Genomic DNA, 16,152 nt, shown 5'->3' with positions numbered 1-16,152 from the left:
TTCTATTCCCACCCCAACTGTGTGAGCCGCAGTTCAATGCTGGCACCGTCCACCCCAAGTCAGCGTCAGACCCCACAAATCAAGGACTGAGTCCTTCATGAGACTGCCCCCACGTCAGACGCCAGCCAGGGGTCCCCATGCCACCTTCACTTCTGACCAGCAGGCCACAAACCTAGGGGTTCTTCTGACTCACTCAGGTTTGACAATTCACTTGAAATGACTCATGGAATCAGGACGGTGCCATACTTCTGATTCCAGTGTTACTAGAAAGGGCACACTCCGTCCCTCCTGGGCCTCTGGCTGGCCCCTGGTTCCAACCTTTCATCCTGTGGTTAGTCTTTGTGGGGACCAGCCCTCCCGAGGCCACCTAAGCACCTGTCCCTGGGCAGGATTTGCAAACACTCTAAAAATTCTGAGCGCTTTCTGTGCTGGGAACTGGGGACAGAGACCAGGTATCTTCATCATACCACAGAGGGGTTATCAGGGTCATGTTCCCCAAAGCTGGCTGAGGCCCAGAGGGTAATGTGCTCCAAGTCCAGCTGCCTGCGCTCAGGCCTGTCTGGATCTCAGGCCTGTTCGGATCTCAGACCTGTCCGGATCGACATCTCTGGGCTTCCCGCTAACCAGGTCTGGGGCACCACGGGAAGGCCTCATGGAAGGAGGGCACTGAGCCCACTCTCCCGGAAGGCCAGTGCAGATCAAATGCCCAGAGGCAAAGTTACATGCACTCAAAGAGGAGGCGTGTAGTCAAGCCATGAGAAAAATGTCTGGCTCCAGGAGAATCAGACCCAGGGCCTGGGCTCCAGAGCCAGGACGCCGAGCCTCACTCAGGAAGCCCTCACAGAGGTGCACCAGTTGGACAAGTCCTTCCCAGCCCCAGCTCTGCGCTACTGGTCCACGCCAGCATTGGCTTGGGCAAGTTCAGAGTCCCTAGGAAGCCTCATACCAGTTAAAAGAATTGATTCTCAGCCAAAGTAGAAACCACCCGATTGTCCACCTCTCCATCAAATCAATTAATTAAGGCCAAAAGGATTTTATTTTATTTATTTTTAAAGATTTTATTTATTTATTTGACAGAGAGAGACACAGCTAGTGAGGGAACACAAGCAGGGGGAGTGGGAGAGGGAGAAGCAGACTCCCTGCAGAGCAGGGAGCCCAATCCCAGGACCCTGGGATCATGACCTGAGCCAAGGCAGACGCTTACCGACTGAGCCACCCAGGTGCCCCAGGATTTTATTTTTATCCTTATTGTATACTGATTTTTTTTTTTTTAAAGTTATCTCTACACTGATCACAAGGCTTGAACTCACAACTCTGAGATCAAGAGTCAGGTGCTCCTCTGACTGAGCCAGCCAGGTGCCCCTGATTTTTTTTTTTTTTTTTTTTCTGAAGCTTTATAGCAGGCTGGGTCAAGTCCAGATCTTTTTGGAAAAAATCCGGACTTCGAGGCTATGGGTTCTCACCAGATGGGTCTGTGTGCGTCTGGGGCCTGGGGCTGGAGAGGCTGGATAGACCCCCTTCTCTAGGGCCCGTTTAGCTCGGAAAGAGAGAGTGAAGGAGCACGGCCAGGTAGGATGGAGTTGTGTGCGCCGGGGCCCATTCTTTTGGGGAGGTCAAGAGCAGTGCTATCCAATAGAAATAGATCGTGAGCCACTGCAGTCATTTTCGGATTTCTAGTAGATCTAGTAAAAAGAAACAAATAGCATATTATCACTTCAACACATAGTCAATACAAAAATTATTAATGAGGTATTTTCAATCTTTGATTCATACTAAGTCTGCCAAATTCAGTGTGTATTTTACACATAGAGCGTATCTCATTTTCGACTAGCTGCGTGCCAAGTACTTAAGAGTTACTTGTGGCTGTGGCCGGCATAGTGGACGGCTCATGCCTACATCCTTCCTGTTCCTGAAAGGCACCTGCTAGGACCCATAAAAAGCTACAATCATGGGACACGTGGGTGGCTCAGTCATCTGACTCTTGGTTTCAGCTCAGGTCATGACCTCTGGGTCGTGGGATCGAGCCCTGTGTCTGGCTCCACACTCAGCACAGAGTCTGCTTGAGATTCTGTCTCTTCCTCTCCCTCTGCCCCTCCCCCACCTCAAATAAATAAATCTTTTTATAAAGAAAGTTACAATCTCTGCTTAGGTGTCCACCCTGTTGGACAGGTTCTGATTTGCTTATGTAAGTGAAGGCTATCCACGTCAACAACCTTTAAACACCCAGGTCTTTTATTGTGTGTATTCTGTTGCTTTGACACCTGGAGCGGCCCTCCCCCCCGCAACCAGCCAGGGTGAGCCCAACCCTCAAGGTTGTAAACAACTCACCTGAATGTGCTTTTCAAATACAAACCAACCAATCCCGAGCCACTCCCCACCGTCTTGTTTACTGGGCTCTCACACGCTTCGGAGCCCCAACCACTTGCCCTGGTCCCCCTGGGACCAGGTAGGAGACAACTAGGAACAGCTCCTACGTCCCAGGGTCCCCCTGAAATTACTCAAACTCGCCAATCCTACATCTGCTTTCCCTGACCCACAGCATCCTTCCCATGGAAACCACAATAAAGCCTCTTGCCTGTGCTTTCCTCTTGCTGCCTCTGGTGCTTCCCCAGCTGGCCCCAAAAGGCATGGTGTACCCCCTCTTCTTGGGCCCTGTGAGTCACACACTGTGTTTTCAACGGCAATTTCCTCTTGATCTGGAGGCCTCACTATGCGACTTTGCTGTTAATATACTCTATGTTAGAGCACTCTGGCTTTGGCTTTGTGGATGGGGGTGGCGGTCGGGGACCCCGGCGGGCGTCTCTGCGTGTGCCAAGCACTAATGATAAATGTTGCTCATCAGCAGAATCTCTCCTGTAGCCACCTGTGCAGAACTTCTTCAGAGCTAATTTGGGTAAATTTGGAGAGGAATTGTTCCCTGGGCCCAGGTCATCCCTCGTCCCCAGAGTCTGGGAAGGCCGGATGACGTTGCTGGCCTCCCGGAAGGACAGCCTGTGATCGGGGCAGGAAGCCCCCTTGGGTCAGAGACCTCTGACATCATCACAGGCAAAATGGATGGTCAGGGAGAGGCACTGTGACAGCTGAGTTCCAAGAGGCTTCCCAGAAGTTGTCTGACCTCGTGGAAAAATCAATGCACCTCTTGTTTTTGTCTCCTGAAATATTTCATCCCCGATGATTCTTCCCCAGGTGACAACATATTTTATGACAAAGCTCAGCAGGCTGCTGGGCCCCTGGTGGCTTCAGACGCAGCCTGACATCCTTTCTTGTCTTTATTGATGAGCCTCACCTGCACTCCCTGCCCGGTTAGGGAGCCTGGAGGGATCTCAGGTGCCATCAACGCCATTTCTGGAGAAGACCTGCGCCGCCCCCCGCCCCCCCCCCCCCCCAGGCTGCTGTGACAGGGGAGGGCTGGGAGCCTGGAAGGTCACAGCCAATGTCTGGGCATCTGGGCCCACCCATGCCTTACAGACCAGGAAACTGGCCTGGACGGAGGAGGTCCCCGAGAGGGTGGGGAGGAGAGAACCCCCAGGCCACGCTGCCAGTGAAGGAGGGGGCAGAAACCAAAACAGGAGGCTTCTCCATCCACGTCAGTCTGTCTTCTGCTCCCCCACCAGCTTTTTTTTTTTAAAATATTTTATTTATTGATTTGACAGAGAGAGACACAGCGAGAGAGGGAACGCAAGCAGAGGGAGGGGGAGAGGGAGAAGCAGGCTTCCCGGCGAGCAGGGAGCCCGATGCGGGGCTCGATCCCCGGACCTGGAATCATGACCTGAGCCGAAGGCAGACGTCTAACGACGGAGCCGCCCAGGCGCCCCCCCCACCAGCTTTTTAACAAATGGTTCCTCCCTCCCCCCTCCCACTCCTCCTCTCTCCCTCCGATCGTCCTCCCTTCTCCCTTTTGCCTCCTGCCCTCCCTCCCTTTCCACAAATATTGGCAAGTCTTCCCTGTGCCAGGTGCTCCCTCGTGTTTCTTCACTCAGCCCCAGTTTGTAGACAGCCATCAGGGGCCATGTAAGGGGACAGCAGAGAAGCCATACCGGGAGGCATACTCTCCCACTGTCCTGTGTCCACACTGGCCCTGCCCACCGGGTGGGTCCTGTGTCCACACTGGCCCTGTCCACCAGGTGGGTCCTGTGTCCACACTGGCCCCGTCTCCCCTGGTGGGTCCTGTGTCCACACTGGCCCTGTCCACCGGGTGGGTCCTGTGTCCACACTGGCCCTGTCCACCGGGTGGGTCCTGTGTCCGCACTGGCCCTGTCTCCCCTGGTGGGTCCTGTGTCCGCACTGGCCCTGTCCACCGGGTGGGTCCTGTGTCCGCACTGGCCCTGTCCACCGGGTGGGTCCTGTGTCCACACTGGCCCTGTCTCCCCTGGTGGGTCCTGTGTCCGCACTGGCCCTGTCTCCCCTGGTGGGTCCTGTGTCCACACTGGCCCTGTCCACCGGGTGGGTCCTGTGTCCACACTGGCCCTGTCTCCCCTGGTGGGTCCTGTGTCCACACTGGCCCTGTCCACCGGGTGGGTCCTGTGTCCGCACTGGCCCTGTCTCCCCTGGTGGGTCCTGTGTCCACACTGGCCCTGTCCACCGGGTGGGTCCTGTGTCCGCACTGGCCCTGTCCACCGGGTGGGTCCTGTGTCCACACTGGCCCTGTCTCCCCTGGTGGGTCCTGTGTCCACACTGGCCCTGTCTCCCCTGGTGGGTCCTGTGTCCACACTGGCCCTGTCCACCGGGTGGGTCCTGTGTCCACACTGGCCCTGTCTCCCCTGGTGGGTCCTGTGTCCGCACTGGCCCTGTCTCCCCTGGTGGGTCCTGTGTCCGCACTGGCCCCGTCTCCCCCGGTGGGTTCTGTGTCTGCACTGACCCTGTCCTCAGGTGGGTCCTGTGTCCACACTGGCCCTGTCTCCTGGGTAGCATCTGCATGTTGGAGCAGGGCCCCTGGCACCCAGTCAGGGTCACCTGGGCCAGGGAGGGTCACCTGTGGCGTTGGGACAGGCCAAGGCCAGGTGGCTTCTCTACATCACGTCTGGGGGGACACAAGAGCAGACAGTCTTAACCTGCAGCTGGGGAGTGGGGCGGGCACCCTGGGCATGGCCCCCAGGGGACTCTGACCTCATCCTTGGGCAGGCTCCTCACCTCCTGGACACTTAGGGTCAGTGGAGGGTCCGCAGGATCCCTCCTGGGGCGCCTTCTGCCTCAGGACTGTGTCCTGGCTGCGGGATGAAGAGGAGAGAGGCTGGAGCTCGTTCCTCTTGTTCCTCGTCTTCGCTGGGTGACCGGCTGCTGTGGGTTGCCCCTCTCGTGGCTCTGGGCTTCCGTCTACAACGGTACCACAGGGCCTGGACGAGCAGAGGCAGGGTCCCCTCCAGCCCAGCCACTCCCTGGTTAGGAGGTCTAGGGCCGTGTTCTCTGAACAAGGCCCATGGACCACAAGCCTCAGGGTTACCTTGGGGGATTGTTCAAAATGCAGACTCCCTGGGCCCATTCCAGATCTCGGGGTTGGAATGGCTGCGCTTGGGGCCTGGAAATCTGCTCATCCTCAGCGCCCTCCGGTAAGCCCCACGGCACTGTAGACCAGACACCTTGACGGCAGGCCTGGGACAGAGGGGCAGCAGAGGATCCACTGGCAGAGCCGGGAAGAGGGGACCCGTTAACTGGCGAGGAGCCTCCGCCCCCTCCCTCTCCCGCCCAGCCCCTCCCCCTGGGCTGCCGGCCAGGCCTTCCGAGGATGGAGACGTCTCTCGCCTGCCTGTCCAGAGGGATCCGGGGAAGAGCCAGAACCCAGCCTGTGCGGACTCAGCTCACCGCTCAACTAACGTGCAGGTCCCTGAGAGCAGGGACCGTCGCTGTGACAGCCAGCAGCTCCCCCGGGACGGAGGTTCTGGGGAGGGTGCAAGGAGGCGGCTCCAGCGAGGGGCGGGGCCAGGCTTGTGCTGCCTTCACGTCCGCTGGGCTGGGGCGGGCACATGCCGGGATGCCAGCTCCTGATCTTGGCAAAGGGAAACAAAGCTGCTGCCGCTGAGTTAATTAAGGAGGGAGGGAGGCAGGTGGGTGGGAGTTGGCAAGCGGAGTGGTCCTGAGTGCCAAATGTCGGAGGCAGTGCCCACGTGCGGGGTCCTGGGAAGGGGGTGGGAGACGGGGGGGCGGGGGGGGGGGAATGGGAATCCTCACAGCGCAAAGCAGGCTGTGCTGTTTGGAGGCAAACTGATGCCTCCCCCTGCCTGCACCTGTCAACTCAGCGGATGGGGGTGTCTGTCCTCGCCACGGCTTACCAGGCACTTCCGGGAGGAAGGAGACCCAGACCCCCTGGCAGAAGCCCGGGGAGCAGGAGAACAACCTCCAGGTTGGAAACATCTGGCCACATGCAGCTGTTTAAACTTAAATTAGTGGAAATGAGATAAAATGCGAAATTCAGTCTCTTGTCTGCTCCAGCCACATTCCAAGTGCTCGGTAGCCACAGGAGGCCGGGGGCTACTCTATTGGACAGAGCAGATACAGGACCTTTCCTTTATCACAGAATGTGTTGGTCGGTCTTCAGCAACGGGCCCAGCACTTCACACAAAACACAATACAACCAAAACCACCGTGTGGCTGTGATGATCATCCTAACAATTGTGTTGACTGTAGCTCAAATACATGTGTGTTATTCTTAGGGCGTCCTAGGAAAAGACATAAACACACGCCCCGCATTGAGATTGCCAATCGATGGAGGCCTAGTTACAAAGCCCTGCTATGTATCTCTCAGGCTCTGTCCAAAGTCGAGGGTTTGCTAACGTGAGTCAGACCACTCTCAAAGAACGTGAACCACAAGTGTGCATGTGGGCAATGTCCCAATCACTCCGTGTGGCAAATGCTGACCTGGAGGGACGCACAGCAAACTGTGCAACCAAACCTGGGATTCAGAGCCAGGCTTTTGGAAAAATCTGAACTCATCTACCTTTCCTTTGAACAGTGGGTTTTTATGATGTGTTTCAAGACTCTGCTCTGCTCAGTCACCTTTCTGATAACGGTTACTAAGAAGATCATCACAAATGCTGTGCGGGCCCGTGTTGGGGCCTCTGCTGCTGAAAGACTGGCTTTGACCTTCCCATTTTAAACGTCCCTGTCCCCACTGAGCCTCTGAAGCACCTTGTCACACAAGCCTGCAGACCTAGGGGCTCTCTTCCCGCTGACCACAGACCACGTCTTTCCCTGGTTGGTCATTTGGGAACCCAAGGTCAAGGTTTCTGTTCCTTGGCTCCCCTCGGAGGGTGGTGGAAGAAGGGGCAATTATTGAGCCTGAAAATCTTCTGAACACTGTCTCCCTAGGTCCAGGATGTTCCCTTCCTCCATTGTGGCCTGGAAACCCCCTCCAGGCTGTGAGGTGGGGCACCTGCAGGTCCCACCTCATTTGCTTTCCTCCCTCGGAGATCCCTGTTCTACGACGCTTGTTGTCTCGCCTGTGTTTGGAAATTGCTGTTTCCCATGTTTGATGTATGTTTAGTGGTGTAAGGCAGGAGAGTAAGGGGTTACCCCACCATGGGCAAAGTTTAGCTGTTAACAGTCTCCTGGAGAGAGAGAGCAGGTACATACATATTGAAATATGAAGTGCTGTCTTATCTTTAGACCAGCAAGGGCAAATGCCATGATTGCTCACTTCTACCTGTGTGGTCCAAGCTTTTAGCCCCGAGAAGGTAGCGTTCTCTACCACACCAACCACAGAGTAATGACCCCCAAATCTACCCCTCCAGCCCAGACTCTCTCCTGGATCCCGCCCCATTGTGCACCCAGTGGTGTGGAGCTCATCTTCACTTGGATATATCGCCAGCACCTCAAACTCTACGCATCCCAACCTGAAGGCACCCTTCATCTTCCCAAGCCCTGCGTCTTCAGACTCTCCTCCACTGTTAGCTAGTGGTCTTAGGAGATTCGGCTCCTTGTCACTCCCATCAGGAAGTTTTCCCTAACTTCTCCCAGCCTTCCCCGCCATTAGCGCCTCAGCCCTGCCTGCACTGGATCATCCAGCCACCTTTTCTGCTGTGCCCGGCCGCGTGGTCCTGGGCCACAGTCCCTTGGGATGCTACGAGCCCCCTGAGGGCAGGACAACGTGTGCCTTCGATGTATATCCTTGGTTATTCTAGCTCTTAGCTCGTAGCAGAGGTTCCGTAAATGTTCCTTAAGTAAGTGGTTCTCCCAAAACGGTGATTGACAGATAGTGGTTGGAGATCAGATGACCCAGTTGTATGGAAATTAAGAAGATGAACCTGAAAACATTCATGTGATCCATCTTCTAAACCAGGGGCCAGGAAACGTTTTCTTGAAGTGACAAAGAGTAAATGTTTTAGGCTTTAGACTCTTTAGCTCTGTTTTTGTAGCCCAAAGGTAGGCACAGACCACATCCACATGCGCGCGCGCGCGCACGCACACACACACACACACACACACACACACACACGTGCACAGGCACTCTGTGTTCCAATAACTACAGGAATAGGGTGGGGGCTGGATTTGGCCCACAGGCCACAGTTTGCCTTCCACTGCCCTAAACCAAGCCCTAGTGGGCTTGACCCAGCACCCCAGGCACCATACCTGCTGCTTATGCCCACTCTGCCTGCCCCTGAAAACCCGCTACTTGCCCTCTGCTCCCACACGCTTGCTTCTGTGAGCCTAACACCAGCCCGAGGGTGAGAAGTCTGAGCATTCCTCTTCGGGGGGGGGCAGGGATAGGAGTGAGGGGACAGAGAGGGAAGAGGGCCAAGCACCCTCGGGAAACAGTAGGAAGATTTTCATCAGATGTGGCTCGTCCTTCTGTGACATCTGGTCCCAACAGAAACACTCGCCGTGTGCCTGTGTGTTTGTGTGTGAGCACGTGTGTGTGTGCATGTTTGTGTGTGTGTGTGCGTACAAATGCTCAAAAAAGTTGCTTAACCTCCCTGAGTCTCATTTGGGCACCTGCTAAGGGTTTATTCTTGCTCCCTAAGCAGTGTGTTTTCATGTTGTCTTTTGTTGTTTTATTTTATGGCACATTCTCCCCGACACCATACTCTTACCGTGCTCCTGGGTGTCAGGGGCGGATGCCGAGCACTGCACAGAGTGGTGGGGGCGATGGCAAAGACCCCCCTTGACTCGCAGAACTGTGGGGATAAGAAGTGAGACATTATTTGGGGATATGCTCTGAAAATAAATAAAATCAGGAGAGTCTAGTCCAACTCAGAACTGCAAATTTCAGAAGAGGGCAGGGGCTCGCAGCTGACGGGGGGCGATGCGGGGGCTGGGGGACGCCAGGTCCCGCCCCCTCTGTCAGCAGCACCAGTGTTCCTTCCGTCATGTTTAAAGGCGGACCATACTCCAGCCCCGGCCCTTCAGCCTCGCCAGGGCTCGAGGTCTGTGGCTCTGAATGCATTTTGCGAACAGCTCAGGGCTGGACAAGTGTGAGGAATTAGAGATTTATTTCTCCAGATTCTGGACCCAGAAGCTGTCTTGTGAGGGTGGAAGAAGGGGGCAAGGCCGGGACAAAGGTGGGCAATGAGGAAAAGATACGACTTGGGCTGAGATCTTTGTCATAAGGCGGAGACCCTTCCAGAGGGTTCTGGTTGCCCTGGGTGGGCGGGCGGGCAGGTGCTCTCATCTCCTCCCTGGCCTCCTTGGCTCCCCTCTACTCTCACCATTGTTCTGGAGACGCACACACACGCGCACACACGCACGCACGCGTGCGGCTCCTTTCAGGATGCTGCCTCCCCTCCCCCTTGGAGGGTAGGGACCAGGTCCTCAGTGAGGGGCACTAGGGGCTCGCATGATGGAGAGGCCGGGAGGGGCTGCCACCCTGTGCCAAGCATGCGGTGGAATTGAGTTCATTTTTAAAGTCAAAACCCCTCATGGGGCTCCCCCCCAGCCCCTCTATTATCCTTAGGCCATTTGGTAGTTGTTGCTATGGCGACCACAAGCAAAATGGCATGCAAATCAACACAAGCAATCACAAGCGGAAAGGGCAGGGGGAAGACGGGAGGGTGGCAGTGGCGTGGGTGGGGAGGGAGGGCAGGGGAATCCTTCCACCTGCAGTGCTCATTAGAGCCCTGCGCGCAGAAAAGGCTGGGAGGGTCTGGGCAGGGGTCAAGGAGGTTCCCCTCCGAACTCTAGCAGGAGGACTGGGACGCTGAGAATACAAAGCCCCTGCTGCAGGTGGCAGTCAGCCCCGGGGGAAATGCACAGAGGGGCAGGTTACCCCCATCCAGCCTTGACAGGGGCTGAGAGGGGTGCAGGGGGTGTAGGGCATGCAGTCGGCAGCTGGCTTTGGGGGAAGGCCCCCCACACTGGGCGAAGGCTTGGCTGGGCTAGCTTGCAGGCACTTGGGTTGAGCCGTGAAGCTCAGCCATCCCAAGCCAGGTCCTAGGGGCTTGGCCAGGCCCCTCCACTCCCTCCCCTTGGAAACTGTCTGCCTCTTCTGCGTGGGTCAGGCTATGCAAAGAGGCAACCAAAAAGCTTAAATTTTAAGAGGAAAACCCACAGCCCCCAAGGATAGAAATACACGAAACCGAGGCTTCTTGTTGGAAATAAGGACTGACTCCACGGGACGGAAAATTTGGGTTTTTTTTTCCCCTTTATTCCTAGAGGTTTCCCAGTCAAGGCTGATCAAACACAGCAACTGTGCTCCAGGGGCTCCAAGCACAGTGCTCCAGGATGGCCAGCTCAGAGGCGGAGGAAAGAAAGCGTAAGCCCCAGCCCATTCCCTTTTGCATTCCCAGTAGGGAATGGCCCTGGTGTTCTTGGAGACGCTGTGTGATGCAGAGATTAGCTCTTAGGGCAGGGGCTGCTGTCTGACCTTGAACCTGAGTTGCCAAGTTTTCTAAATAGAACACACGGTCTGCAGGAGTTGCGAGAACCCGGGGCTGGAAAGGGCCTGCCCATGCCCTTCCCACCCGGAATCCTATGTCTCATCAGGCTCTGCGCTCAGACACCTCTTTGCTTGCTCAAGCCTTTTATCTGAGCTTGCTAGAAGGACGTGGGGGGAGCCTGGCACCTGGCGCCGGCCTCCATGCTCACGCTGCCCAGGGGACCCCATGTCCCTCTGGGGCCTTATCTCCCCACCCAGTAAATGGAGTACTCAGGGCAGGGTGAGGCCACCTCCCTCCACAGAGGACAAAGGGACCGGCTCTCCTTGGCCGCCGGGACCGCCGGGGTGGGCGTGTCCTCGCTCAGCCAATCATACAATGTCCTGGGACTTTGGCCCCTGAGCGCAGGGCTCCGGGCACACAGGAATTGGGCGGAGCTGCCTGGTGTATGTAAGACCACAGCTGTAGGCCCTGCTGCTCGCACCCCCAATTGCGTGGGCACCCCTCCCCCACCACAGCCTCCCAAGAAATCTCTCCTGCTTCCGGTGACCAGTGACTGGTGGAGCTTTCTCTATCTGCCCCCAATTCCTCACAGGCATGACCGTCTCTTGCTTGCCTCCCGTTTCCTCCCCAGAGCCAGAGTGTCCTGGGATGGGAGGTTCCCTGTGACACCAGCTGTGCCCCCAGTGTGACCTGTGGCCCTGGGCACCTGGATTGCCTTCCCTCTGGAGGTACAGAGAGAGTGCCAGAAGGACAGGGGCAGGTGAGGGGAGTAAGGGGAAACCCCGGCTTCTCCAGGGGTCTGGGGCCACATGGGGCTGCCACCATCAGGCTCAGCAAGCCGTCTTCCTGATGCTGTGAGGCTCCAGAGAGGGAGTGCCTCACTCCTCAAAGTCTCTTGAGCAGAAACGGTCTCCAGGTATCACTGAGAGGCTTCCCCTTGCCCTGGGCCGCCCAGGAGCTGCCCCACTCGGCTTGTGATGGGCAGGTCCCACCTACACACTCCTGCAAGCGTCTGGGGAAGGTGCGGGGCCAGCTGGAAAGGGTCGAGCTCATCGCAGGAAGGCAGGGGGATAGTCACTGTGATCTTTGTCCCCATGAGGACAAGGGAGGTGGGGAGAAGGAATTTCCTCCCTCTCAAGCCACAGAAGGTCTTAGAGAACACCTCTGCTCCTAATGGTTTTTTAAAACCAGTGCTGGGGGCGCCTGGGTGGCTCAGATGGTTAAGCATCTGCCCTCGGCTCAGGTCATGATCCCAGGGTCCTGGGATCGAGTCCCGCATCGGGCTCCCTGCTCCTTGGGAGCCTGCTTCTCCCTCTGCCTCTCTCTCTCTCTCTCTCTCTCTCTCTGTCTCTCATGAATAAATAAATAAAAAGTTTAAAAAAAAATAAAATAAAACCAGTGCTGGGCAAAGCCCCTTCATCCCCTTGCAAAGTTCAGCTTCTCCGTATGCTCCGCACACCCTGCGAGCCATGTCTCATTGATCTTGGGAATGCCCCTTCCTGCTTCTCTTTCTACCATCTTTTCCCTACAAATACGCACCTGTCTGCATCCTACCCTAAGAAATCCTTGACCAGCCCCGTACCTGGCCCATGACCACTTCTCTCTTTTCTTTCCTAGGCTCATGAAATAGAGCAGCTAATTGCATCAGGCCCCCCCGTACCACACAATCAGCTAAACGAAGGCCAATCACAGACTCTGGAACCTGGGGCTTTGACCGTCCTGGCTCGGGGGCGGCAAGTGCATGGACAGGTCAAGTCAAGAGTGCGCAAGGCAGCTCCTGCCAGGCGAGAGGTGAAGGTGACCTTGCTCTTGGTGAAGGCTCCAGGAAGCCTTGGGAACCCTGGCTGCTCAGCCAGGCCCACAGGGGAGGCCTGTAACTGGGAAGACGGGGAGCCCGATGGAGGGGTAGGACTGTCCCTTCAACCTCGTAGGTGACCTGTGACCCCGTGCTCCCGACTCAGGCGTGTGAGACCCTGTGGCAGGCAGCTTTGTCAGGGTTGCTTGGAGCAGGCCCAGAGCTCGATGGGTCCCCTTCCTTTGGGGACCTCGGGCATTGCATCCCCCCTGACTAAGCTGGCTCCCGTGATGGCCATTAAGGGAGGCGGCAGAGTAGGGAATGGCCACGAAGACCTTTGGCCCATCTGGAGGGGAAATCTCACTTGGGGGGGGGAGGATGGGGGGGTGCTGTGCGGTGCAGTGGTTAGAGCTCGCCCTGGGACCCAAACCAGCCCTGGCCGTGCGACCCAGGACAAGCAATTCAAACTCCCCAAACCCCAGATTTGCCAGACTGACTGTTCACAAGTAGGGGCTGGGATTCACTCTGCTGCCAGCTTCTTGGGCATCTGGGTCCCCCTCCAGGGGGGGCCGGGGCTCCCCAACACTGATGGCCATTCAGCTGCCCCGTGGGCCAGCTGACTCATGGATCCTGGCAGTGGCCCCAAGACTAATCGCTCCAGGGCCGACATCAGAGCCGGAGAGCTGAGCCAGCGACACGGCCGCAACTGTAGAAGGCTCCTTGTTGATAAAGATGGGGCCCCGATTCTCGCGGGGCATGCTGTGTTCCTTTCCAAAGGAGGAGGGCTCACCTCGCTCGCCGCCGGAGTTCTCAGGGGACAGGAGCACAAAGATGCCTTCTGCCCACGGTATTGCTTGCTCGGCAGGGGACCTGCAGCCTGGACCGCATGTGCCAAAGGCAGTAAAGGCAGTGGCATTTGACAAGTCGGAACAGTGCTGTTTCCAAATCAAATCCCCCAGGCTGGCCGCAGACGTGGCCTCATGGGGGGACGGAGGGTGGCCAGCTCTGATACTTGCAAAATTGGAACAGCACGCAGAGCCCCAGGAAATGCTGTCAGACAGCCGCAGTGGGACCCGAGGCGACTGGCCACGCCTTCCCCTCGGACCAAGGGCTCTTGCCATACTCTGTCTCTCAGAAGGGGAGACTGGGATTCCAGAACACCCACCCCGAGCCTGGTCCTCATAATGGTCACTGGCAGGCTTTACGTTCTTGCCTGCCAGGGAAGGAAACAGACCGGGCAGTGGTCACTGGCCCAAAGGCACAGAGCTGATAAGTGGAGGGACAGCATTGGAGCTCACATCTGGTCACGCCGACGTTCCTGCGTCTCTCTTCCTCGCCTCCTTCATAGTCGTCCTTCTGTGCTCTAGTCTAGGAGAAGAGGGACCTCTGTGCATGTATAACTGGTATTAGTGTTATTATTTGTAACTGGGGACATTGAGGCTTGGGGGCTTCGTTGAACTCAACACACACTTATGGAGCACCGATCTGTGGGGGACCCCGTGTGCTATTGGGAGCGCCGGGTGTGTTACCCACGTGTGCCTGCAACAGTGCCCAGGGTGGACAAGGGTGTGCCCTGCCCCGGGCTGCATGTTTGTTAAAGGAGGGTTTGTCTTCGAATGCGGAATGATCCAGAGTCTTTCCTGACGTTGCTTTTTCCCTAATGACTAACACATATTGAATTTACAGCTTGAGGTAAAGTTTACCTCTTTGCATGGATTGTCTTCTTGAATCTTTACACCGCCTCTGATGAGGGAGTCAGGAGGGAGCAGAATGGGCGGGAGTCCCCACGGTTAGTGAATGGGGAGGCCGGATGGGCCTCAAACCTGGGGCTGGCCCTTCTCCTGCTCCTGGGCCGGTGTTCCCCACCATTATTGTCCTTAACTCCCTCGGCCTCCCCCGCGAGGACTCCATATTTTGAGATATGTTGCCAACAAAACCAAATGCATTAAGTAAGTGTGAATGTGTTTCCCCATTTTTATTAATCAAAGACATATGTACCTGCCAATCACAGCTCCTGCTCAGCATCCAGCCCCCGGGGAAGAGGCTTGAGAGCTTTGACTCAGTGGAAGGGGTTTTCCTACGTTTACTACCCACCCCCGGGGTTTTGTGCACCCACTACATGCACTCTTCAAGGTGCTTGAGATATGTCGGTGAACAAAACAAAGATTCCCAGAGTTTACGTTCCAGTAGTGGGGAGATGGAACGAACAACAAACACAACAAATATGCACATTATGCATGGTGTGTGGGAAACATGAATGCTGTGGGGACCTATTGCACAAGGTAAGGGGGGTCGGAAGCAGGAAGGGGCAAGTTCTAGTATAAAATAGGGATTCAGGACAGACCTGCAAAGACTATGATTTTCAGTGGGCATTTTCTTTCTTTCTTTTTCTTAAGATTTTATTTATTTATTTGACAGAGACACAGTGAGAGAGGGAACACAAGCAGGGGGAGTGGGAGAGGGAGAAGCAGGCTTCCCGCCGAGCCGGGAGCCCGATGTGGGGCTCGATCCCAGGACCCTGGGATCATGACCTGAGCCGAAGGCAGACGCTTCACCAACTGAACCACCCAGGCGCCCCTACTCCTGTGAGTTTCAATTTCTGTATCTACAAAGTGCAGATTGTAATGGTACCCATTCCGTAGAGTCTCGAGGAGTAAAAGAGATAATGTGTGTGAGACCCTCCACAGCGCCTGGCACAAGAGAGCCCATTAAATAAACTGCTCGTAGTAATCATTATGATGCTATCGATATCAATGACAATAAATGACCACAGCGCCCTGTGAGCGGGACAGCGTGGGGGTCATTCATCAGGGGAGTCCTGGCCAGGTCCATTTAAATGAGGTGTCCGAGGTCCACGGACCCAGCCAGAGATTGAGTCTGTGGTCCCAGAATGGATACCAGAATGGACACACTTGGTGGTTGGTGGGGGTGTTGTTTCTGTCCCTGGGGGGAGGGCTGTCATGGAAGAGCCCACCCAGTAGAGGCCCCTCCCTGTCCCTGCCCAACACAGTGGGTGCAAACCAGTAGCTTCTCCCATGAAGGACAAACTGCTGCGAGCAAGTGAGTTTCCCAAACACTTTGCTCTAATTAGAAATTAGTCCCAGGATCCTTCTGGAATTCTCTCTTCTATTTTTCAATACCGGGACAACGTTTTCTTCCCCAGAAATACATATATCTGCTTTGAACAGCTGGTGGCTGTACAGCCTGGCTGGGGAGCTCTTTTTTCTTTAGTACTTTTTAGAAGCAGCTCACGAGAGAGGCAAAGCCTCCATGGCCTCTCATTCAAGCACATTCTTGAGAGAAGCGAGCTAACGATCCCAAACAGGGTGGTTTTCATCAGGCCCTTACCTGTTACCGCCCTGTGTGCTTTCGTCCGGTGCCCTCGGAGTTGCGGGGTTTCCGGGGGCGTTACCCGCCACCCCACTGGGAGTCCTATAGCAGCAACAACCCAGCCCCAGCTGCTCTCCAAGGAAGGGCTGTGGACTCAGCGTCCAAGTGACACCTGGACCCAGAGATGGAGCAGAGATGGGGGAGGGCTTGCACCGGCCAGCA

At 56.1% G+C, this 16,152-nt stretch overlaps 1 long non-coding RNA gene across 2 annotated transcripts; it reads right to left on the bottom strand.

Moving 5' to 3' along the window:
* Positions 1–1,307: 1,307 nt before the first annotated feature.
* On the bottom strand, positions 1,308–5,875 carry LOC113908063. 2 transcript variants are annotated; one of them, XR_003515352.2, is made up of 4 exons: positions 5,800–5,875; positions 5,441–5,617; positions 5,131–5,207; positions 1,308–1,682 (listed from the first exon to the last, which is right to left on the bottom strand). It is a non-coding gene; the product is annotated as an uncharacterized LOC113908063 (long non-coding RNA). The 2 variants fall into 2 exon arrangements; XR_003515351.2 differs by having other exon boundaries at positions 5,441–5,855.
* Positions 5,876–16,152: the final 10,277 nt, after the last annotated feature.

The sequence above is a fragment of the Zalophus californianus genome, chromosome 16 (assembly GCF_009762305.2).
Source record: "Zalophus californianus isolate mZalCal1 chromosome 16, mZalCal1.pri.v2, whole genome shotgun sequence".
Lineage (NCBI taxonomy): Eukaryota > Metazoa > Chordata > Mammalia > Carnivora > Otariidae > Zalophus > Zalophus californianus.
This window is presented reverse-complemented; position numbering and strand designations above follow the sequence as displayed.